Raw genomic sequence first — 25,617 nt, 5'->3', positions numbered from 1 at the left:
GGTATACTGCAGCGAAATGGGGAGGAGCTTGATAAATGTTGGACCTTGACTGGGAATAGAGTAATATTGAGGGCCGTGGACTTGTGGGTATTGACTTTGAAGTGACTGTGTTCATGAAATGTGGCAAACTCTTGCAAGAGTCAGGGAAGTGCTGCTCTGGGATTTGAGATAAACAAAAGGAGATAATCTGCCAGCAATCCCATCCCAATCCCATAGATTCTCAATTGCTAGGATATAAGTGGTTCACATATTTTTTCTTGTCACTCTACCTGAATTGGAGTTTGTGCTTGAGCGCAGTAAAACCTTCATTTGTGTGGACCACCACCCCCAAAGCTCCTGTGGCCTTGTGGGATGGGGCAGAGAGAGTGCAGTAAAATCTCACCATTAGCATCTCCAAGACATAAAGGATGCTTGTAGTTAAGCTTGCCCCACCAGCCAAATGTACAGTGGGGACGGAAAGTATTCAGACCCCCTTAAATTTTTCACTCTTTGTTATATTGCAGCCATTTACTAAAATCATTTGAGTTCATTTTTTTCCTCATTAATGTACACACAGCATCCCTTATTGACAGAAAAACAGAATTGTTGACATTTTTGCAGATTTATTAAAAAAGAAAAACTGAAATATCACATGGTCCTAAGTATTCAGACCCTTTGCTGTGACACTCATATATTTAACTCAGGTGCTGTCCATTTCTTCTGATCATCCTTGAGCTGGTTCTACACCTTCATTTGAGTCCTGCTGTGATTGATTATACTGATTGGACTTGATTAGGAAAGCCATACACCTGTCTATATAAGACCTTACAGCTCACAGTGCATGTCAGAGCAAATGAGAATCATGAGATCAAAGGAACTGCCTGAAGAGCTCAGAGACAGAATTGTGGCAACGCACAGATCTGGCCAAGGTTACAAAAAAAATTCTGCTGCACTTAAGGTTCCTAAGAGCACAGTGGCCTCCATAATCCTTCAGTGGAAGACTTTTGGGATTACCAGAACCCTTCCTAGAGCTGGCTGTCCAGCCAAACTGAGCTATCGGGGGAGAAGAGCCTTGGTGAGAGAGGTAAAGAAGAACCCAAAGATCACTGTGGCTGATCTCCAGAGAGGCAGTCGGGAGATGGGAGAAAGTTGTAGAAAGTCAACCATCACTGCAGCCCTCCACCAGTTGGGGCTTTATGGCAGAGTGGCCCGACGGAAGCCTCTCCTCAGTGCAAGACACATGAAAGCCCACATGGAGTTTGCTAAAAAACACCTGAAGGACTCCAAGATGGTGAGAAATAAGATTCTCTGGTCTGATGAGACCAAGATAGAACTTTTTGGCCTTAATTCTAAGCGGTATGTGTGGAGAAAACCAGGCACTGCTCATCACCTGTCCAATACAGTCCCAACACAATACAATCCCAACAGTGAAGCATGGTGGTGGCAGCATCATGCTGTGGGGGTGTTTTTCAGCTGCAGGGACAGGACAACTGGTTGCAATCAAGGGAAAGGCGAATGCGGCCAAGTACAGGGATATCCTGAACAAAAACCTTCTCCAGAGTGCTCAGGACCGCAGACTGGGCCGAAGGTTTACCTTCCAACAAGACAATGACCCTAAGCACACAGCTAAAATTACAAAGGAGTGGCTTCACAACAACTCCGAGACTCTTCTTGAATGGCCCAGCCAGAGCCCTGACTTAACCCAATTGAACATCTCTGGAGAGACCTAAAAATGGCTGTCCACCAACGTTTACCATCCAACCTGACAGAACTGGAGAGGATCTGCAAGGAGGAATGGCAGAGGATCCCCAAATCCAGGTGTGAAAAACTTGTTGCATCTTTCCCAAAAAGACTCATGGCTGCATTAGCTCAAAAGGATGCTTCTACTAAATACTGAGCAAAGGGTCTGAATACTTAGGACCGTGTGATATTTCAGTTTTTCTTTTTTAATAAATCTGCAGAAATGTCAACAATTATGTGTTTTTCTGTCAACATGGGGTGTTGTGTGTACATTAATGTGGAAAAAAAATGAACTTAAATGATTTTAGCAAATGGCTGCAATATAACAAAGAGTGAAAAATTTAAAGCGGGAAGCGGGGTTCCACCCAAATTTTGAACAATATCTGTATGTATTCTCTTCCTTGCCTGGATGCTGACATGCCGTTTAAAAAAATTTAAATCGCAGTAATTACCTTTTATTTTTCTATTCTTCTTTGCACTTCCTGGTTCTCCTCCCGTGGGAGTAGGCGTGTTTCTAGCCTCTCCCAGACTCCGCACAGTCTCCTGGGAGCTAGTCTCAGGCTTCCCAGGATGCCACTGAGCATGTGCGGGAACGAGCGGTGAATGCTGGGAGCACAGCATTCACCGCGTCCAGGAAATAAATGCTTGTGGGCTTCAAGTTCCCACAATGAAGATGGAAACCGCCTGCAGTGAATAATATAAGTTATTCTTTCCGACAAAATCTGACACAGGCGGACATATTACACACAATATGTGAGTATGTAATGCTGAGAAGAAAAGTTTGTGAATGAACTAAAAAAAAAAAAAAAAAAACGATAGATAAGTGGACCCCCGCTTTAAGGGGGTCTGAATACTTTCCGTCCCTACTGTACATTTACAATAAGGTTGATTTAAGATGTAAAACTTTAATACTATACTTCAATGCTATCTAAAATACAGAATAAAATAATTGGATAATCTAGATGGACCAGTTGTTTTCTCTTTTCAGACAGCTTGTATGCTTCTGGATGCTTAGTAAAAATATAAAACACCTGAAAGAATGAATGCAGTATTAAAAACTGAGCCCATTAAGATGTGGATAATTACTGTATATTATTTCTAAATTTAAATACAATGTGCAAAGGGATATGATGGAAACCACCTGCATCCCAGACAAGACTGGATGCTGAGTGGATGATGCCCTAGGCAATATGAGCAAATATGACTTCCATTAGTAACTAGACACACAACACAGTCTATCCTATCCATTTAAATCTCCCTACGTATTATATTTAATGGGAGAATTACATGTTACCAAACAGCACAACAAGACTCAACAGTACAATAACAACGACACACGACTCAACAATATAAAAACAACAAAAGCACAAAATTCAACCATAGAACAACACAAGACAAAAACAGCACAGGACTTAAAGTGGACCTGAACTAAAAAATTAAGGATTTGCTATAACCTAAAAATGTTTCCTTTTTTGTTTTGAATTCCTGCTTAAAAATAGCATTGCACTTCCTGGTATGAGAGGATGCCTAGGCACTCTTGTGCCTACAGAAGAATAAAATATATATTTGCCTTTAGACTGGTTTCCATCTGTGCACTGCAGTAATGCAAGGTAAAATGCATGTTTTTCCACACACTACTGCATGCACAGTAGCACACCATCAGTGTTGCCGTGGCACTCATATTGAATGGCACCCTTTTGCACTGGTAGACACACCCCAACATGCATGCATGTGTTGCAGCTCACCACAGTGCAGAATGGGGTTAAAGAGGAGACCTGTAATGCCGTGTACACACGACCAGACTTTCCGGCAGAAAAGTTCTGACAAAATCATTCCGTCGGAAATTCCGATCGTGTGTGGGCTTCATCGGACTTTTTCTTTATAACATTCTGACGGAGCTAGAAATAGAACATGTTTCAAATCTTTCCGACGGACTCAATTCCTATCGCGAAAACCGTTCGTCTGTATGCTAGTCCGACGGACTTCCTTTTTCTAGTCCCGTTGTACGTCATTGCGTTGTAGACGAACAGACTTTGCTGTGAACGTGTGTAGACAAGTCTGTTTCAGTGGAACTCCATTGGAATTCCGTCAGAAAGACTGTCAGAGTCTACTCTGACGGAAAGTCCAGTCGTGTGTACGCGGCATAAGTGTTGTTGAACTTCAGCAGACAAATATCAGTTCTTCTCAACTGCCACACAGGGCTGTGCTATGTGAAAGGGCTTTGTAAATCTTCAGACTGGATGGACAGAAATTCAGATCCTTTTTCAAACAGCTACATTATTTGTATTTCATTTCATCTGCATATTTATCTGTTTGACAGGAGTTTGGCTTTATCCTACAATCAATACTTGACCATACCTAATATTTGTTATTATGCTAATAATTTCTCAGGTTTTACCTTATGGCCTATTCAGATTATGCATTTCATTAATGCACATGCGTTAAGACACCTGGACTGCCAGGCACCTTCATAGGCTGAAAAATGTAAATGCACCTAGAATTTTTTTAACACAGCTTTAAGGTGTACTGACATGTGGGTGCCTATTACTGTATAGCCAGCCATAGATGGAGCAATTTTCTTTCCTGACTTACAGAAAAGAAAATCACTCACAGTCAGTGTTGATGGGGGAATCCCTATTGCAGAGCTATTGTGTTCTCCGGCGAGGGGGGTCAGGGAGAGCGCGGTTGGGAGAACACACAATGATTATTGCTAGTGGCTATTGCCGCTGGCAATAATTGCATTAAAAATCTGACAGGCTGGTTGTACCTAAGTTGATCGATTGATCAACTTGGGTACAATTAGCCTCCCCATACATGGTTTGAATCTCAGCTGGTCCCTGCTGAACCGGCCGAGATTCAAACCGCCTATGGCCAACTTAATAGTATATTGAGATACCATTCATAATGAATAAGATAACGCAAAGAAGTGAATGGGCCCTTAGAAGTTTGGATGAGCAAAACAGAGTTTAAAGTTTCCCCAAATTTTCCAGTAGCGTTCAGCAAAAGTTTGGCACTTTTTTTTTTTTTTTTTTGGTTTTTAGGGTTATGGAAGTTTATTTTAACTATCCTAAACCTGTTCTTGTATCAAAACTCATCAGCTTCATTATTGTACATTTTTTCACCTCTAGAAAATACCAAATAACAGACAATAAAAATGTTAAAGAAGACAAATAGCAATCAAATGCACACAAAATGATAAAGAACACAAAAAAAGACCAATTGTGATGCAGAAACATTTTTAAATGCATGCCAATGTACGGCTCTATGTTGCTGTGCTTTGCATTGCCGCTCATTATGAATGGTGCCTCGACACAGTTTCCAGTAGTTTCCAGTGTATGACACACAATGGCATACCACAATGTGCCTTACATTCATTGTGGCATATGGAACAAAAAAGTACATGTATGTTAATTGGTCTGTTGAGGTGTGTTGACAGTCCATTCATAACGACATACCACAACAGACCAGATTCACATGAATGGACCCTTAAAATATATGTCCGGACAAAAAAAATGAATATGCAGTACATCCCGGCAATACATGCATGCTTCCTCATGTTTTATCCCTTTACAGAGCATTCAAGTAGGGGGGAAATGTCAGAAATGTATCCAGCTCCTAATTTCTTGTTGTGCGCTGATAAGACATGGCTTTTTTGTAGACTGTGGTTTTAGACCTGTCCATCTATCATTTTCTAAATGAATGAATCTTTCACACTCTCCTCATCCCTACAGTTTAGAGACTAATTATTCCATAATCCAAGATAAGAATTCGAAAATTACCCTAATTGAGATAACACAGGAAGTATGCACGAACAGGACAAAGCACAACTCTGGACTTCTGACAAGTTCAACAGATATTTTTTGCATGTATCAAAATAAAACACTTTCAATGGAATATTTAACAGAGCAAAGGGAAATCCATTGTTATGCCCCATACACACATTTAGAAATTCCGTCAGAAAAAATTTGGATGGTTTTTCCAACGGAATTCCGCTCAAGCTTGCCTTGCATACACACGGTCACACAAAAGTTCTCTGAACTTTCGACCGTCAAGAATGTGGTGACGTACAACGCTACGATGAGCTGAGAAAATGAAGTTCAATGCTTCCGAGCATGAGCTGAATTGTTTCCGAGCATGCGTGATTTTTTGCGCGTCTGAATTGCATACAGACGAACACATTTTCATATAGGAACTTTTTTCGACCAAAAAATGGAGAACCTGCTCTCAATCTTTCGCTGGCTGGAATTCTGCCAGCAAAAGTCAGATGGAGCATACACAAAATCGGAATTTCTGACCAAAAGCTCACATCCGACTTTTGCTGGCAGAATTTCTGATCGTGTGTATGGGGCATTAGGGTTTACATACACGTTTCTGCTAATTCGAACCGTGTCTGGGCAGGCTGAATGTACTAAGTTGATCGATTGATCGACTTGGGCAGAACCAGCCTGCCGGATTCACTTGCGATTATCGCTAGCAGCCGCTATAGCTGCTAGCAATAATCACTTTCTTCTCCTAGTGCCCCCCCCCCCACTGGAAGCAGACAATTGCTCAGCAGGAGGGATTCCCCTGTTAACACTTTGTGTGTTGATGGGGGAATCGTGCAAATTTCTTTCCTGCAACCACACACACCGTCTGCGGCCTGAGTAAAACATCCAAAAACAACACCCATACCCTTTCAATAAAGAAATAAATGCAGATTTTTTTCCAAACAAATTTTATCTAAGCAGCCCAATGAGTGGAATAAAAGAGTTTATGCTTCAGCAAGAATCGGTAATCAGTTTCACCAAAACGACTCTGCTCACCCCTACTTAGAAGACTGATTCATAAAATAAGGTCTAGCCTTGGCCCACCTAGTCATGGTCCCACTAGAGATCGCTACCTCTGCTAACCCTGTTGATTTGCCACTCTCTTCAGCCATGAAACACCTGCTTACAATTCTCTGGAAAGTTCTTTCTTAGGAAAAGTGGCCTCCGATAAATCCCTTAACCGACAGTTAAATTCCATAACTGCTGAAAAACATCCTATTCTGCTTAGGAGTTAAGTGGAAGCTGGACTGGGAACATCTGAGTTTTGCTGTGAAACATTGAAGATGTTTATGACCACGGTAAAATGAATTCCAACTGGGACACAACGCGGCTGAGGTATCTGTTTGCAATTTAGAACAAAGAACACTATCACTTGTACATGCCACTCCAGCCTGATTTATATCTTCTACTTTCAAGTTTGTTCAATTGAGGGCTCCTCTGCATATATGCCAGCAATGTAATCTGTGCTCTGCGGGAGGGGTTACTAATATGGTAAAAGTAAATGGGTTAAGCAACTTCTGCTTTCCATTGTTACGTGTGGGCTGATAATCATGTAAAACTCATTGCAATTATGTCATTAAAACATATGGCTGTTTGTCAAAATACCTGAAATAAATAAATAAACCAAAAAGAAAACACATGGGTGTATTCAGTCGGAAAAAGGGCAATGTATAAAGGGCAGTAACACATAGCATCCTATTGAACTTCTCTTTTACAAACAGGTCAGAATGCTTTTCTCGGCAGCCCTGTGGGACCAACCCTGAGCCATTTGATTTAATATGTTTTTAGTACATTAGGCACGGTGACAAGCTCAGAGGGTTGAAAGTGGTTGCAATTGCATGAAATTGCCATGCCTATGGCTAGCATAAGGCTAGCAGGCCTTGCAGTTGCATAATCTGATCTTAATAGGAACAAACATGCTTTGGATGAGGATGCCTTGCTCATAGACTGCACATCAAATACACAGCAAATGCAACACCTGGTATCAATGTAGAGACCCCAGTGGGAAAGGGTTAAAGCTGAATTCCAGGCAAATTTGATCATATTGTGTATATATATATATATATATATATATATATATATATATATATATATATATATATAATGTTACAGCCCTATTCCAAAATGAATTCAATTCATTATTTTCCTCAAAATTCTACAAACAATACCCCATGACGTGAAAGAAGTTTGTTTCTTTGCAACTTTATTAAAAATAAAAAATGAAAAAATCATATGTACATAAGTATTTACAGCCTTTGCCATGCCACTCAAAATTTTACTCAGATGCATCCTGTTACCCCTGATCATCCTTGAGATGTTTCTACAACTTTATTGGAGTCCACCTGTGGTGAATTCAGTTGACTGGACATGATTTGGAAAGGCACACACCTTTCTGCATAAGACAAGTAAAAAGGCGCAAAGCACAGTTACCTTGAAAGTAAAACCGATTAGTCCAGAAACTGAAAACTGTAAAAATGCATGTGTAAGTTCATGCATATATACTGGGAGTATATACAAGAGGTCAGTCAGGGCGGCCACCAAAGGTACCAAAAGCAGGGTCCAGCAAGCTAAAACAAACAAGAAGGAGAGGGGCGCCTCTGAGTATAAATCATAAATACATTTTATTAAAACAACAATATCCACTCACATGGAAGTTGGAGAAGTTGCATTAGGGTCGGTTGGCTGGGCTGGAGAGATGCGGTGGAACTACAGGTCACAGCGGTTCCTGCAGGGCATGCCAGGTCCAAAGAGGATTAGTTCTTGCAGCCAGGTTCAGTCTCTTGCAGCGAACAGTCCAACACAAATCCTGCTGGGTTGGGAGCCAGGTTATGTCCCAGATGCACAGATAGGGGTTCCAGGGAAGGAAGGGAGAGATGTGTAGGACGCCAGAGCATCCGTTCAGCCGTGCTGCTGCTCACTGATAGAATGGTGTGAAGCCTCTAGGAAGGGAAAAAGGCCGGCCGAGCCGAAGATCTCTAGCGAGGCTTGGAGAGCAAGTACAGCGTGGCGCCCGGTGATGACGTCACACGCATGCAACGCGTTTCAGAATAGGCTTGCCATTGGTGGACGAATGGCCGCATTCCTTTGTCAAGCATAGGGAGAGGAGGACACAGTGGGCTTATATAAGCTGAAAAGAGGGGGGGGCGGGGCCGGAAAGTCAGTGATTTGCATAAAAAATAGGTAATGGGCGGCATTAAATGGCAGGGGGGATAAAAACAAAAGGACCTTACAATGACATAGTGCAGAAAAAATAAAAGGGAGAATATATGTATATAATTTTACAACAGGGCTCCAATTAAGACAAAACATTGTGAATAAAACCAGATAAGGTAAGATAAATTCAGGAACAAGCATTTAAAACATTGTGAATAAAACCAGATAAGGTAAGATAAATTCAGGAACAAGCATTTAAAACATCATGAGGAAATAAATCATAAGGTACAGTGCAATAAAATAGATCAAATAAATATAAATAAATATACAGTAAATACAATAGACTGCCATAAGATGTTATGTATAGAGAGTGGGAGATGACTGTCAAGGATAGGGGATTAATAGTTGTAGTCTGCACCGTCTGGTGTGCAATATGGAATAAAACAATGTCAATTTAATTAATAAATTATAAATTGATCCTGGGACTATGATTACAGTAATCATAGTCCCAGGATCAATTTATAATTTATTAATTAAATTGACATTGTTTTATTCCATATTGCACACCAGACGGTGCAGACTACAACTATTAATCCCCTATCCTTGACAGTCATCTCCCACTCTCTATACATAACATCTTATGGCAGTCTATTGTATTTACTGTATATTTATTTATATTTATTTGATCTATTTTATTGCACTGTACCTTATGATTTATTTCCTCATGATGTTTTAAATGCTTGTTCCTGAATTTATCTTACCTTATCTGGTTTTATTCACAATGTTTTAAATGCTTGTTCCTGAATTTATCTTACCTTATCTGGTTTTATTCACAATGTTTTGTCTTAATTGGAGCCCTGTTGTAAAATTATATACATATATTCTCCCTTTTATTTTTTCTGCACTATGTCATTGTAAGGTCCTTTTGTTTTTATCCCCCCTGCCATTTAATGCCGCCCATTACCTATTTTTTATGCAAATCACTGACTTTCCGGCCCCGCCCCCCCCTCTTTTCAGCTTATATAAGCCCACTGTGTCCTCCTCTCCCTATGCTTGACAAAGGAATGCGGCCATTCGTCCACCAATGGCAAGCCTATTCTGAAACGCGTTGCATGCGTGTGACGTCATCACCGGGCGCCACGCTGTACTTGCTCTCCAAGCCTCGCTAGAGATCTTCGGCTCGGCCGGCCTTTTTCCCTTCCTAGAGGCTTCACACCATTCTATCAGTGAGCAGCAGCACGGCTGAACGGATGCTCTGGCGTCCTACACATCTCTCCCTTCCTTCCCTGGAACCCCTATCTGTGCATCTGGGACATAACCTGGCTCCCAACCCAGCAGGATTTGTGTTGGACTGTTCGCTGCAAGAGACTGAACCTGGCTGCAAGAACTAATCCTCTTTGGACCTGGCATGCCCTGCAGGAACCGCTGTGACCTGTAGTTCCACCGCATCTCTCCAGCCCAGCCAACCGACCCTAATGCAACTTCTCCAACTTCCATGTGAGTGGATATTGTTGTTTTAATAAAATGTATTTATGATTTATACTCAGAGGCGCCCCTCTCCTTGTTGTGTGTACCTTTCTGCATAAGGTCAGTTAACAGTGCATGTCAGGGCACAAACCAAGCTATGAAGTCCAAGGAATTGTCTGTAGACCTCTGAGACAGGATTGTATGGAGGCACAGATCTGGGGAAGGGTACAGAAAATTTTCTGCAGCATTGAAGGTCCCAATGAGCACAGTGGCCTCCATCATTCATAAATGGAAGAAGTTTGGAACCACCAGGACTCTTCCTAGAGCGGGATTCCCCGCCAAACTGAGCAATCAGGGGACAAGAGCCTTAGTCAGGGAAGTGACCAAGAACCAGATGGTCACTCTGACAGAGCTCCAGTGTTTCTCTGTGGAGAGAGGAGAACCTTCCAGAAGAACAATCATCTCTGCAGCACTCCACCAATCAGGCCTGTATGGTAGAGTGGCCAGACGGAAGCCACTGCTCAGTAAAAGGCACATGACAGCCTGCCTGGAGTTTGCCGAAAGGCACCTGAAGGACTCTCACACCATGAGAAACAAAATTCCCTAGTCTGATGAAACAAAGATTGAACTATTTGGCCTGAATGGCAAGTGTAATGTCTGGAGAAATTGGGCACCGCTCAATACCTAGCAAATACCATCCCTACAGTGAAGCATGGTGGTGGCAGCATCATGCTGTGGGGATGTTTTCAGCGGCAGGAACTGGGAGACTAGTCAGGATGGAGGGAAAGATGAATGCAGCAATGAACTGACACAGGGCGCTGTGGAGCTCAGATTGGGGCGAAGGTTCATCTTCCAACAGGACAACGACCCTAAGCACAAAGCCAAGATAACAAAGAAGTGGCTATGGGACAGCTCTGTCCTTGAGTGGCCCAGTCAGAGCCCAGACTTGAACCCAATTAAACATTCCTGGAGAGATCTGAAAATGGCTGTGCACCGATGCTCCCCATCCAACCTGATTGAGCTTGAGAGGTCCTGCAAAGAAGAATGGGAGAAACTGCCCAAAAATAGGTGTGCCAAGCTTGTAGCATCTTATTAAAAAAATGACATGAAACTGTAATTGGTGCCAAAGGTGCTTCAACAATGTTTTGAGCAAAGGCTGTGAACATTTGTGTACATGTGATTTTTTTCAGTTTTTATTTTTAATAAGTTTGCAAATTTTCAAACAAATGTCTTTCACGTTGTCATTATGGGGTATTGTTTGTAGAATTTTGAGCAAAATAATGAATTTAATTCATTTTGGAATAAGGCTGTAACATAACAAAATGTGGAAAAATTGAAGCGCTATGAATACTTTCTGAATGCACTGTATATATTACTGTGCAAAAGTATTAGGCAGGTGTGAAAAAATGCTGTCAATGAAGAATGCTTTCAGAAATAGAAGTGCTAATAGTTTATGTATCAATTAACAAAATGGAAAGTAAATGAACAGAAGAACAATCAAATCAAATCAATATTAGGTGTGACCACCCTTTGCCTTCAAAACAGCATACATTCTTCTAGGTATACTTGCACACAGTTTTTGAAGGAACTCGGCAGGTAAGTTGTTCGAATCATTTTGGAGAACCATCCACAGACAGACTAGAGCAGGGTTCTCAAACTGACAGGCCTACAGCTGTTGCAAAACTGCAAGTCCCATAATGCCTCTGCCTGTGGGAGTCATGCTTGTAACTGTCAGCCTGGCAATGCCTCATGGGACTTGTAGTTTCGCAACAGCTGGAGGGCCGCCAATTTGAGACCCCTGGACTAGAGGATGTTGAGATCAGATGCTGCAGAATAAATTTGGGGGCAATCAAATGCCTCCCTGAAAGTATGGCATGATGGAAAAGTATCTACCTGTATTTATCAGCATTGAGGACACCATAGATTCTGACAGCTAAAGTAGAACTATATGCAAAACTTTTTTTTAAATTTTGGATAGAACAAGAGAGGGTTATAACACGTTAGATTTTTTTCGCTATCTGTATCCCATTCTGGAGATTTTTCACTTCCTGTCTCATAGCCAAACAGGAAGTGAGAGAAAATCCCTGCAAATTAAGAGAATCCCTTGGGGACCCTCAGGTCACCAGAACTGGTGTCCCCATTGGAAGATTTCCCCTCTGTTACTTTTCTGGGGACAACCCAAAATTTGGGATTTTCTTTTACTTTCACTTGATAACAGTAAACAGGACAAATAGAGAGGCTGAATCTCTATAACAGGGACACAGACAGCAATAAAAACTGAGAAGCATTCTAATCTCTCTACACTTTATCCAAAACAAAAAAAAAATACTGTACATATGAAATTAATGATCATGAGCACCTGCTTGGTATAATTGGTTAATCATACAACTGAAAAATTCATACAAAACTCCTGACTTTGTGCAAGTGTAAGAAAAGATGCTGGTTTGAAGCCAAAGGGTAGTCACACCAAATATTGATTTGAATTTGATTTTTCTTCTGTTTGCTCACTTTGCATTTTGTAAATTGATAAAAATAAACAATTAAAATATATATTTTTAAAAATAATTCTTACTTTACATCATTTCTTCACACCTGCCTAAAACTTTTGCACAGTACTGTATATATACAGTTTTGACCTGGAAACTGGAAGTATGTTGATAAGTTTCTGACTTTCCTGATTGGTAGGATCTCTGTGCCAATGGCTTGGAAAGTATCAAAGCAATTTGATAAGCATTATGTCCAGGCAACTAGCAAATTCAGAATGCTTTACCTATTGTGACCCTCACATTTCTTTGTGAGCAGGTTTACGTTAAGTGTACCTATTTAAAGGTACACTGTCTCCTAACAAGTAAGATCATAGGAATATTAAGTATTTAAAATGCTTATTTTCTGGGGTTTTCCTTTCAATAAACTTGTTATTTACTTGAAATGTGCCTTTGAACCTGTCAAAGAATTTGACTACACCAGAAAAAGCTGATTCCTTATATAGTTCACCCTCTTTCTTTTTAAAATTGTCTAATTACTGTGTGTGCTAGCCCAGCATCTTTCTCCCATCCTTTCACCTTCCTTACATAACCTTTATGTAGCTGCGTGGGGAGGAGCTAAGCTAATCAGTTGAGTGACAGATCTCAGCTTGCTGGGGCTGCTGACATCACAACCGAAATGGTGGCGACCAACATCTTCCCTGGGCCTTTTGAATGTCTACACAAAGGAGGCTTTTACAGGTAGCTAACAAGCATAACATATGTTAAATACACATATAATCATAAGGAACGATTGCTCTTGAAATGAATGGTCAAATGGCAGGCTCTCTTTAAGCACTCAAATCCGTCACAATAGCAACTTTTTCTAAACTACTTTTTAAAGCAGGACTGGGTGAGTCAGGGGTCTACTGCATTGCACAATACTGTAAATCTAGGGGTGGCTCTTGTTGTCAAAGGAGAATACAGAATATGTAAAGTCATGGCTTAGTGTGGTGATGCGTTAGGCTGGGGGTGGGTCTGTGACCAAACCATATTACTTAATTGCAGTAAAGAAAAGTGAAGTCACTGACCTGGATGTTAAGATTGGCTGAACAGAACTACCAACCCTTTGGCAAAACAGACCATCATATATATTTAACATATACAGTAAGTCCCCTACTTACAAATGAGTTCTGTTCCGGGAGCTCATTCATAAGTCCAACTTGTTCGTAAGTCCAACAAAGATCAGTGCTTGCAGACAAAGGTTTTTTCTCACATAAGTACTACATATGATTCATTTTAAGGGCATCAAGGAAGCACCATCAAGTTTCTGCATAACATGTGAGACTGAAATAAATGTTTCTGATGGACTGTATGTATTTATCTCTAATAAACTCAGTTGACTGATGAAACACTGGTGTGCACAATGCTGACAGTGCTGGAGTACTGAAACATGAAGGAAATATGATATTCTCTAAGGCAAGGGAAAGATCATGAATTAGAAGATAAAGAAAAACATTGGACTTGATTCATAAGAGCTTAAGAATGCCACCCCACATGCTGTAGCTTCCTCTCCTGATTCAAGGAATGTGCAGGGATTAAAGGGAGACTGAGGCCCTGTCTACAGAAAATTCATGGCAGATTGTAGTGTTTTGCAAGCCTGTGTGTTATGCCCCTTTACTGTGAGGACCCTTAAAGGGTCATTAATGCAAAATATATATGTACATTTTTCAGGAGTTTTCAGCATATCATTCAGCAATTGTCAAGTCTCACATTATCCCTTTAAAATCCCTTTTCCAGTACTGTATATCTACAACTGCACTTTTTCTGTGCACATTTACAAAGCCCATTTGTTGGTCCAAAGTTAGGACTGTCCAGTAAAAATAGAGTGAAGATTTACTGTTTTTATTCAATTATGCAGGCATGTGAAAAACATGCTCCTCATTATTTCATCTTCACATGATTGGAAATTCAAAGTGAACACAACTACAATTTTTGTGACTGAAGACTTGAAGGCTGGTTTCACACGGGTCTTCCGATTAGGTCTGCCTGTCAGTTTTTGAGGCGGACCTGATCAGACCAGCCATTGTTCTCTATGGAGCGGCTGACACCCACCGGCATCCATTTCAGATTCTGTCCTGTCCGCCAAAAACAGGCGGATGGGGGATCGGATCAGATGACATTCAGATGGAAACAAATAGGTTGTTTCCATCCGACTGCCCCATAGACAACATCGGGGCTGTGTCCATGTCCGCTCTGCATAGCGGAGCAGACACAAATCTGTCATCTGCCGGATTAGCACAGCGATCACCTGCTGAGCAAGTGGATGCGCATTATGGAGTCCGCCCTATGTGAATGGGGCCAACCTCCTTTAATAAATCAGCCTCATCTTGTTCACTTGAGCTTTGCCATGTACAGCTGCTCCAGATTCTGGTTTCTCCACTTTTAATAAATTCCTCTCACAATGTCTGACACATACCGAAGTGTAATGTCAGTAATTCCATGAAATGGATATTTCAAGCAGCCATATGTATCCCTGACTGTAGACAACAAAAGAGTTAGAAATGCAACAAGAGATGAAATGCTGCAATCGTGGCAGTTAAAATAGAGTATGAAAAATATGTTGCTTCAGTAAGTAAAATAAATGCAAGAAAAATTGTCAAATATATATCAATAATAAAAAAGACAGAACATGCATAATATAATATTAAATTCTCTTCAGTTTATATGAACGAAAAAGACAGGTTTTATAGTCAGTACAGTAATGCTAATAAAAACAAATGTACCTCTGTGGCTGACAGAAATCCAGGTTCAAAACAAATTATAAAGCTTAATGTGAATAAACCACCAGGATCAGATGGTTTACACCCACAAGTCCTCAGAGAGCTTAGCTCTGTTTTAGCCACTCCATTGTTTCTAATTTTTAAGGACCCCATACTGACTGGAATGGTACCAAATGATTAGCATAAAGCAAATGTGGTACCATTATTCAAAAAAGAGGATGAAATGTATGCTTGGAAAATACAGACCAGTCAGTTTAACTACAGTAGTATGTTACATATATGAGGAGCTGATAAGGGACTATATTCAAGAGTTTGTTAGTGATGATGGTTTCATAAGTAACAACCAATATGGATTTATGAAAGACCATTATTGTCAGACCAACCTGTCCACATACTATGAGGAAGTAAGAAGTTATATTGAGAAATGACAGTGGATACAGTAAATCTGGACATTTCTAAGAAATTCAACACTGTACCTGTACCACATTTAAAGTGTAAGTAAAGGCTTTTATTTAAATAATCTCCACCAATCATTTAAGCAATGTAAGTCCATCTGTATGTATAAATTTGTTTAAAGTTGTGTTTGTACATTTTTTCTCTATAAGGCATTGCTGTCATATAGGAAGGGTGGCTGGTGAGTGTGTCTCTTTCAGCCTAGTGACATGCAGGCTATGTACCTGTACCTCTAGAGCAAGAGCAGCATCATTATTCTGTCTAGCTCTCTCATTAATGAGAACGCTTGTGTATCCTTCTTCATGAGAAAACATATTACATCTTGGATGGGGAGTGGGTGGGGCCAGGCAGTACAGAGATAGGGCTGGCCAGGGCTGTGCTGTGCTGCTTGCACAAACACCAACAACGGTACCAGGAAGTGCCTGTGAGTAGCTACATTTGGCTAAACAAGTACACCATTGTTAGTGAAGGAGAGAAGTTTAGCTGAATGTATTATTTAGACTGTAATTTCTAATAAGACATTTAGCAAATCCAGTGTAATGCACCCCCTAAGGAACCGTAAATAGAAAGGGATCACCTACCCTTCACAGCCAGGCATACCACAGCACACTTGATTCAGAAGATCAGTACAGTGCTTTGTTTTATGTTTTATTGAGGGGCATAAACTTGGATAGGGATATTATGAGATGCCCACTTGATCAAAGCAGTTTGGATGATCTGACAAAGGCCCAGTCAGACAAGTAGCAAATGCCCTTTACAGGCAGGGACCATGGGCCCCTTCTTTGTGTAGTCCTAGTGCCCAGCTGTCCTGTTCCTGTGGCTACTGATCCCAGCACCACCTCTTCAGGCACTGCCAGCCAACCTGGCTGCAGCTGCCCCTTTCTCTAGCTCTCCTGGCTAAGACTTCACAGTCCTCCCAGACTGACTGCATCCATCCCAGACTGTTCTCTCCCAGTCCTCTCAGGCATGCCTCTCAGTCCTCTCCGACTGTATCACTCACCAGCCCACCTAGCTGTCTTTCTCCCTGGAGATTTCCCCGGCAGTGTTCCCCTGCTGTCCTCCTCCTGCTCCTGTGCCTCTGGTCAAATAAATAAATAAAAGTTTATTATATTATTAATAGAAATAAAGGGTACATTTTTATTTTTACCTGGAATTAAACTTTAACTTACAAAATAAGATCTACTGTTTGTATGTTATCCATTGTTAGCCATTTGGATGTTAAAAATGTGGATGTAAAATTCTCTTTGGGAAGGCCTCCTCTGAGTAAATCTGTGATTCAAAAAATTTGTGAGTTTTGTAGATCACAGACTTAGCAACATCATGCAATGCCAAGCCGCAATTAACAAAGCTAACAGAATACAAAGTTGTACTCTCTTGTAATATATTCGGTAAATCCATAATTCTGCCCCTTTTACAACACAGGTTTAAAGTGGTATTAAAGTCTTGGGTTTTTTTTTTGTTTAAAAATAACAAAACATGTAATACTTACCTGTGCAGTGGTTTTACACAGAGCAGCCCATATCCTCCTCTTCTCGGGTTCCTTGCCGGCGCTCCTGGCCCCTTCCTCCTGCCATGTGTCTCCCACAGCAAGCAGCTTGCTATGGGGGCACTTGAGTTGAGCCGCTGTTCTGTGAGTCCATTCAGAATCAGAAAATAAATTGTAATCTTACAATAACAATCATAAAATGAAACAGAGTTGTAGAACCCTCACATCAAAAAAAGAAATTTCACACCCAGCATACAAACACCTAAAGCGTTTGTTAGCCTAAAAAAAAAAAAATTTGATCCTGTTCCCTTAAAGCATGAATAATAGCACAGTGCTTGTGCTGTGTAACTTGGCCCCCAGTAACACTTGAAAAAACAGGCTATTCCTGCCTGGCTATGCCCTCCCCTCCCCTCTGTAAGCTGACCATGGTATATTTGGCTGCTAAACCTCCTCCCCCCTTCCAATTGCCCCATAGCAAGCCACTTGCTATGGAGAGAGTCGTGCAGACTTGATCCCAAGCTATGCTCTGTGTGTTCATTGACACACAGAATGTGGCTCAGCACTGCCCCCCACTCTCTCCTCACAGGCTGTGTTTGAAAGCAGCAGGAGCCAGTGGCTCCTGGATCATATCAAGTTTGAGCCACAGTGGATCATTTGGGGCTGTGTCAATACCATCTCAATTATGGTGCTCCCCCATGCTCCTTTGCATACACAGAGCTAAAGAAGGTATTAAATTTGCCTTCTCTTTGTACCCAGTCACCCACTCTAGATTAATTTGTAAAGGGATTGTGCTCAGACCTGACTTTTTACTATTAATATATTTGAAGATATTTTGGGGGTTTGTCCTACTATCTCTTGCAATCTGTAATTTGTTTTGAATTTTGCAGCCTTGATTTCCTTTTTACATATTCTGTTATATTCTTTGTAACATTTAAACGATGATATGTTCCTTCATTTTTGTCAGGTATGTCCTCCATTGGACAATAACACTTTACGTTTCATCACAAAGTGTGTGTATATGTGTATGTATACGTGACTTTTTCTACAGGCGTGTGTTTACACATTCATGCACGTATATGCGTGTATGCATGTACAGATGCACTGCACATATTTATGTAATTTTATTTTTTCTATATGTATACACACACTGTCCCCACCTACAGTGCCTTGAAAAAGTATTCATACCCCTTGAAGATTTCCACATTTTGTCGTATTACAACCAAAAATGTAAATGTATTTTATTGGGATTTTATGTGATAGACCAACACAAAGTGGCACATAATTGTGAAGTGGAAGAAAAATTATAAATGATTTTCAACATTTTTTACAAATAAATATATGAAAAGTGTGGCGTTCATTGGTATTCAGCCCACTTTAATCTGATACACCTAACTAAAATCTAGTGGAATCAATTGCCTTCAGAAGTCACCTAATTAGTAAATAGAGTCCACCTGTGAGTAATTTAATCTAAGTATAAATACAGCTGTTCTGTCAAGCCCTCAGAAGTTTGTTAGAAAACCTTAGTGAACAAACAGCATCTTAAAGGCCAAGGGACACACCAGACAGGTCAGGGAGAAAGTGCAAGTCAAGGATAAAGTGTGGAGAAGTTTAAAGCAGGGTTAGGTTATAAATATCCCAAGCTTTGAACATCTCAAGGAGCACTGTTCAATCCATCATCCGAAAATGGAAAGAGTATGGCACAACTGCAAACCTACCAAGACATAGCTGTCCACCTAAACTGAGGCTGGGCAAGGAGAGCATTAATCAGAGAAGCAGCCAAGAGGCCCATGGTAACGCTAGAGGAGCTGCAGAGATGCACAGCTCAGGTGGGAGAATCTGTTTAAGGGACAACTTAGTTGTGTGCTTCACAAATTTGGCCTTTATGGAAGAGTGGCAAGAAGAAAGTCATTGTTGAAAGAAGGCCATAAGAAGTCCTGTTTGCAGTTTGCGAGAAGCCATGTGGGGACACAGCAACCATGTGGAAGAAGGTGCTCTGGTCAGATGAGACCAACATTTACCTTTTTTGGCCTAAAAGCAAAATGATATGTGTAGCAGAAAACTAACTCTGCACATCACCCTGAACACACCATCCTCACCGTGAAACATGGTGGTGGCAAAATCATGTTGTGGGATGCTTTTCTTCAGCAGGGGCAGGGAAGCTGGTCAGAGTTGATGGGATGATGGATGGAGCCAAATACAGAGCAATCTCAGAAGAAAACCTTTTAGAGTCTGCAAAAGACTTGAGACTGGGGGGGGGTGGCATCACCTTCCAGCAGGACAACAACCCTAAACATACATACAGGCAGAGCTACAATGGAGTGGTTTAGATCAAAGCATATTCATGTGTTAGAATGGCCCAGTCCAATTCCAAACCTAAATCCAATTAAGAATTTGTGGCAAGACTTGAAAATTGCTGTTCACAGACGTTCTCCATCCAATCTGACAGAGCTTGAGCTGTTTTGCAAAGAAGAATGGGCAAAAATGTCACTCTCTAGATGTGCTAAGTTGGTATAACTGGAATACTAACATTTTTAGGTAAAGTTGATCCAAAGAATATCCTATTGCTTCTTGGGGGATCAGGAATTATTTTTTCCATGCTAGAGCAAATTGGATCATGTTTTAGTGGTTTTTTTCCTTCCTCTGGATTAACTGTGGGTATAGGATAATGTATATGGAGGTTTTCTATTTGTGTGTGTGCTTTTTTTTCTATGTTCATTGAACTGGATTGACTAGTGTTTTTTTAATCAGATTAACTATGTAATTATTTAAGGATCATAAATCTGCCAATGTTGCTTCTGAAAATGTTTGGATGGTATTTATAACTGCAGTTCATGTCTTATAATTTGGCGTAATAGATCAATACCTACAGTAGGTGCAAGCAGGTTCAGATGAAGATACAGGGAAGTGTACGCTCATGCCCCTATTTGTCTAAACACATGAAGTAGTGTTAAGGCCCCACTAGCCGCTAATAGATGACACTCCTCCTAAATGGACATCATCTCTCTTTTCTCCCTGTTTGCTCTTCTTTGTAATGATCCTGCAGCTGAACAGCATTCATATTAACCCATAACCTCTTAAGTAATATTGAGTCAGTGCCACATAGCTTGCACAAGACTCAACCATCCATTACCTGTCACTTCTACCAGTGACACAGCTGGACATACTTAATCCCTTTCTCTTCGGTTTCTCCACTTCTATTCTACAACTCTGTGCTTAAAGCATATGTTACCCAAACACTTCATATTCCTGAATTTGTGCCTGCTGTACCATGTACTTGTATGAGAAAGTATCCTGTGCTCTTCGTATTGCTTCCTTTGTGTGAAATCCCTGGTGTTCCTGCTAGTCCCTCTGCTTTCCTATTAAAAACTGACCACACTAATAAGGAGAGCACAGCGTGGTCAGTTCTCTAGCTATGCTGGGAACTCAGTATGCTCTCCTCCAATAATCAGGCTTGTCCTGATATGCCCCCACTTAAAAAAATGCTAGTGTGCATGGAGCCTTAATCCTCAAGGCCTTTCTCTCTCTCTTTTCCATGACTCCCAGGCCAAGTTCCTAGGATGCTCCGTAGCACAGTCATACCCAAGATGCAGGGTGTTGATTGCTAGGTAAGGGACCCAAGCACACTGATTCCTTCACTATCAGGGACATCCGTGACCTATGTTAAGTCACCCTGCTTCCTTCTTTGCTGGCTGATATAAAATTGGTAGACACTTATACTTTGATAGACCGGGAGCAGCCACAACCCCAAAGGTTAACTCAGCAGCTCACGGAACCTTTGTATTGCATCTATTTGCTCCTAAACCTAAAACCGATGAACTCCGGAGATCCACAAGAATGAACAAAAGAGAACAAATTAACTTGTGCACCAGGAGCAACATTATAGAGCAACTGACTACACGAAGAACACAACTTTATTGTACATAACATAACAAATACAATAACATATTGTAGGTATAATATAAATTTCCAACCCTGTTAAACCAGTGTAAAGTACAAATGTACAAAAAGCTCCATATCCAGGGAAGGCCAGAGAAGTGTCATCTGGAACTAAGATTGGCAATTTTGTTTCTTTATAGCAACAATCCTTGCTGAGTTTTGCTAACTTATTTAGATAAAACATGATCAAATAAGTCTTTCAGGACAAGCAGTTTATGACTCAAAAAGAGAAATATACAAACTGGCAATGGATTCAAGTAAATATATACACATGTCTAGCAGACTTGCCGTCTTCTTTAGACCAATATCTATGAAAAAAAAAACACAGATAAATATCAAGGTGATAAAATCTGGGGCGTGATAAAGTTCTGGAACATCACAAGAAATATCTGTAAAAAGAGACATGTTCTGCACTTTAATCTTCCAATACCATAAATGAGGCTTTAGTGCTCGAAGTAACCAAGAAAAACAGCTATTGAGTATAATATTAATAAGACCTTATTTTTATGGCACTGCAATTATAAAGACACATGGAAATCAAAGTATTGCAGTTGCAACACTTTATAATGGGCTGTTGCTGCCAGAGCATTCATTGTAGTTGGAACAGAGACTTCAAAGACTAAAGAACTATGTAGAACCTGAAATGGTAATGGCTAGTGCTGGAGAACATTTACAAATATTTTTAGAACTTCATATTAATATATGCCATCCTATGATTTGTAGAATATAAAATAAGTTAAAACAAAAATACCAAATATAAACACTAGCCTTCGATCCTTATTTCACCACCCCCAATGTATCAAAAGGTGCACAACAATTAGCTGCCAGATATGGTCAAAATACCTAAATCTGGTCATATTCTGCATCAGGGGTGAAGGATCGGCCCGTTTAAACTGGCATCTGTAGCAGATTCTTCTGGCCATAATTTTTTGAACTTGCATTGAGATTGCATTGCACTGTTATAGAGTTCAGTCTCCATTTTATTATTATTATACAGGATTTACATAGCACCAACAGTTTCCGCAGTGCTTTACAACATAAGGGCGGACAGTACGATTACAATACAACTTAATACAATAAAAATCACAGGGCCCTACACATTAGCGCTTACAATCTTAAGAGGGAGGGTCAACAGATACCAAAGGTAATAACTGCAGGGGATGAGTTGATGGAAAAAAATAAAAGTAAAGTTGTTAGGTGGGGGCAGAGTAGACCTCTCTGAAGAGAAGGATTTTCATGGATTATCTAAAATTGGATAGAGTAGGAGATAGTCAGACACATTGGGGTAGGGAGTTACAAAAACAAAACAAAAATTGGATCTTGGGAATCCCATCAGTTCAGCACATGGCAGTTCTATCCCCACTGTAAATGGGGGGGTGTCGCCAAAAAACAATTGTACCAAAAAATAAGAAAATAAAAAGGAATAGACACCACAGCAGCTACTGTTCCAGCATAATTTATTAGAATAATCTCAAAACAACAATGTACATATCAAGAAAGATATAGACCGGTGCATACAGACCTGATCCAGTTCCCCCAAAAATCCCCCCGCCATCCACCCACAGCCACTCCCAAACTTCCCATTAATCCGAGGTACCCCCTACCAACCAAAAATCCCTCTCCCCCCCAGAGCCTCACCACAGCCAGATAATGCATGTGCACTATGCCAGCAGCCACCAGAAATGAACTGAGCCAAGGCCAAAGCCAGTAATATCACAATGGGTAGAGTAAATAACACAGAGGCTCCCCATTCAAAATGGCCACCGGTCACAGCTGATACACATGCCAAGTGCAGTAGAAATCCCACACCAGAAAAAGTACAAAGACCTAAATGGCAATTGGCTGTGACAACTAGGGAACAACCTACCAAAACCCCGGGAAAGAGCTACCTCTTAAACCTGAGAGCAAAGTAGGTGTAAATGAATCTACAAGTGATAGCCAGCCAGCCGCATAAGAAATGGACCATTGTCAGAAACCATGAATCAGACCGAGACAGAAGTACAGTTAAATCACACTTGTTTAATAATAAAAATACATAGAACAAACGTAGTCAAAACATAGCCAAAGTTCGGTAACCGGAACGTATAGTCAGACAAGCCAGAAAGTCAGGAAGCCAGAGATCAGCATAGTGGAACAGCAAGCAGGATCTGGAGCCAGCAGGAATGTCATCCAAGCAAGACTTTAACAGGAATGCAGTCTATGTGATGTTGACCAAGGCGAAGGCAGAGATCATCTGGGCTGGACGGCTTAAGTAGGTAGGACTGATGAGCAGGATATTATCAAGAGGTCAGTCACTGTGGAGAGATAGGAAGGAAGGGCTAAGCCCAGCCCTGACAACCCTGTACCAAATTAACACTATATGAATGATCTAAGACTAAACTAACTGTAGCAAGTCTAGATATAACTCAAAACAGAAAGTGTACAATGTAGTAAATACTGGCAGTGAAGTAATTTAGTCAACCACAGCTGCAAGCCAAAATAGGCATTTGTTGCTCCAAAGATATATGTGTAGAAATGTATATGCAAGAACAGCAGATGCTAGCAGGTAGGAAATCCAGCCATCCACAGCATGAGATCATAGACAGTAATGATGGAAAAGCGTCATTACTCAGGGACTTGGGTGCACAGAGTACCTGTACTTGCAAACAACAGCTGAGTAAAGAAAGTCTATATCTCTGACATGCAATGGATATGAGAGTATCCTGATAGACTAATGCTGGTTAGTAGACAGTTAATAGGAGGCAGTCTGTATCCCTGACTTATAAATAATGTGTGGATATCATCAAAGTATGGTGCTCTGCCGGAGATGGACAGATGGGCAGCATCCATCAATAGTTTACATGTAGCTCAGTCCCAGTGACCAAAGACATCAAAATGAGAAGTGCTGGGATGCATGTAAGCCCAGGCAATGTCTGCCATTACTGACATAACCTGGTCAGTCCATCAGACATCCTTCACACTTGATCTCTTGAATAGTGCAGTTAAAGTGGTAAACACTGTTTGTCTGCACAGCCAGCTGGTCGATCCATCCGACATCCTTCAAACAGGATCTTATAGATAGTGCAGGATGAAGCTATGAACGCTGTAAGTTTCATCAGCCGGCCATATCACTGTGTAATGCTCGCAATATTAAGCAGATGGATCGATGGATGGAAGTCCAGAGCTGTGGCATAGGTATGTACTTGAGGCACATCTACAGGGCCATGTGAGGCTTGGGAGGAGGGGTGGGGGAGCAGGACCCCATGTCTACATGTTTCATTCCAGCACTGGAACTTCCCAGGGGATGGGAGAGGCTCGAAAGAAGTCCTGAAGGCGAGCATAGGAGGATGTGACAGGAGAGCTAGAGAGCAGGAGGTCTTGGGAGGAACGATTAGAATGATTTGGTTGGTATTTTGAGATCAGGTTAGTGATGTAGCTGGGTGCCGAGTTGTGGATGGCTTTGTAAGTTATTGTTAGTATTTTGAATTTATTTCATTGGGTGAGCGTAAGCCAGTGAAGGGATTAGCAGAGAGGGGTAGCAAACACTGAGCAGTTGGTAAGGTGAATGAGTCTGGCAGCAGCATTCATGATGGGCTGAAGTGGGGAAAGCCTATGTAAAGGTAAGCCAATGAGGAGGGAGTCGCAGTAGTTGAGGTGAGAGATGATGAGGGAATGAACAAGGATGATTGTCATTGGTTAGAAAGGGGCGTATATTGGAGATGTGGTGTAGGTTGAGGCAGCAAGCTTTGGACATTTATTGGATGTGATGAAACTAATTTTGGACCTATGTCTGACACTATCCTTACCAAATGTCAGCCTACACAAAATATGTGCCAACCATCAGCCATTGCTCCTTTGAGAGCTTCCAAAAAAAGGGAAAATTTGACCAGAAAAGATACCTAATACAAAGACCCAGCACCTCACACCTTTTTAATGCTGTTTTTAAAAAAAACTTACAGGAGTTTTTACTCCTCACCACTCTATCAAAAATTATTTGGCTTTAGATACACTTTAGGCCAATACATTTTTGGGACTTTAATAGGAATATGTGTTACTGTTTTATGTGAAATTAGGTTTACAAGACTGTATTTATTTTTTAAATTCATTAAGTGTAAGTTTAGTCTCATGGCTTGGAAGAGTTCAGTCTTTTTTAAATAAGTTCACATGGGGGGCTGTATTCACCATATGACACTAGTGGATCACTGCTTGGGCTCAGAATGTGTAACTCGTATACACTTTTCCTATGTTTCCCTTTTTATGACTACCCCCTAGATATTTAATGTTTTTGGTTGGTCCTGTTCTCTGGCAAAGCTAAGGAAAATACCCTCTTTGTTTTGATTTTTGAAATCAGTTACAGAAATCATGTCCCTGGA

Source organism: Aquarana catesbeiana, linkage group LG01, assembly GCF_042186555.1.
Source record: "Aquarana catesbeiana isolate 2022-GZ linkage group LG01, ASM4218655v1, whole genome shotgun sequence".
In the NCBI taxonomy this organism is placed as follows: domain Eukaryota; kingdom Metazoa; phylum Chordata; class Amphibia; order Anura; family Ranidae; genus Aquarana; species Aquarana catesbeiana.
The sequence above is the reverse complement of the archived record's forward strand: the minus strand, read 5'-3'. Positions refer to the sequence as shown.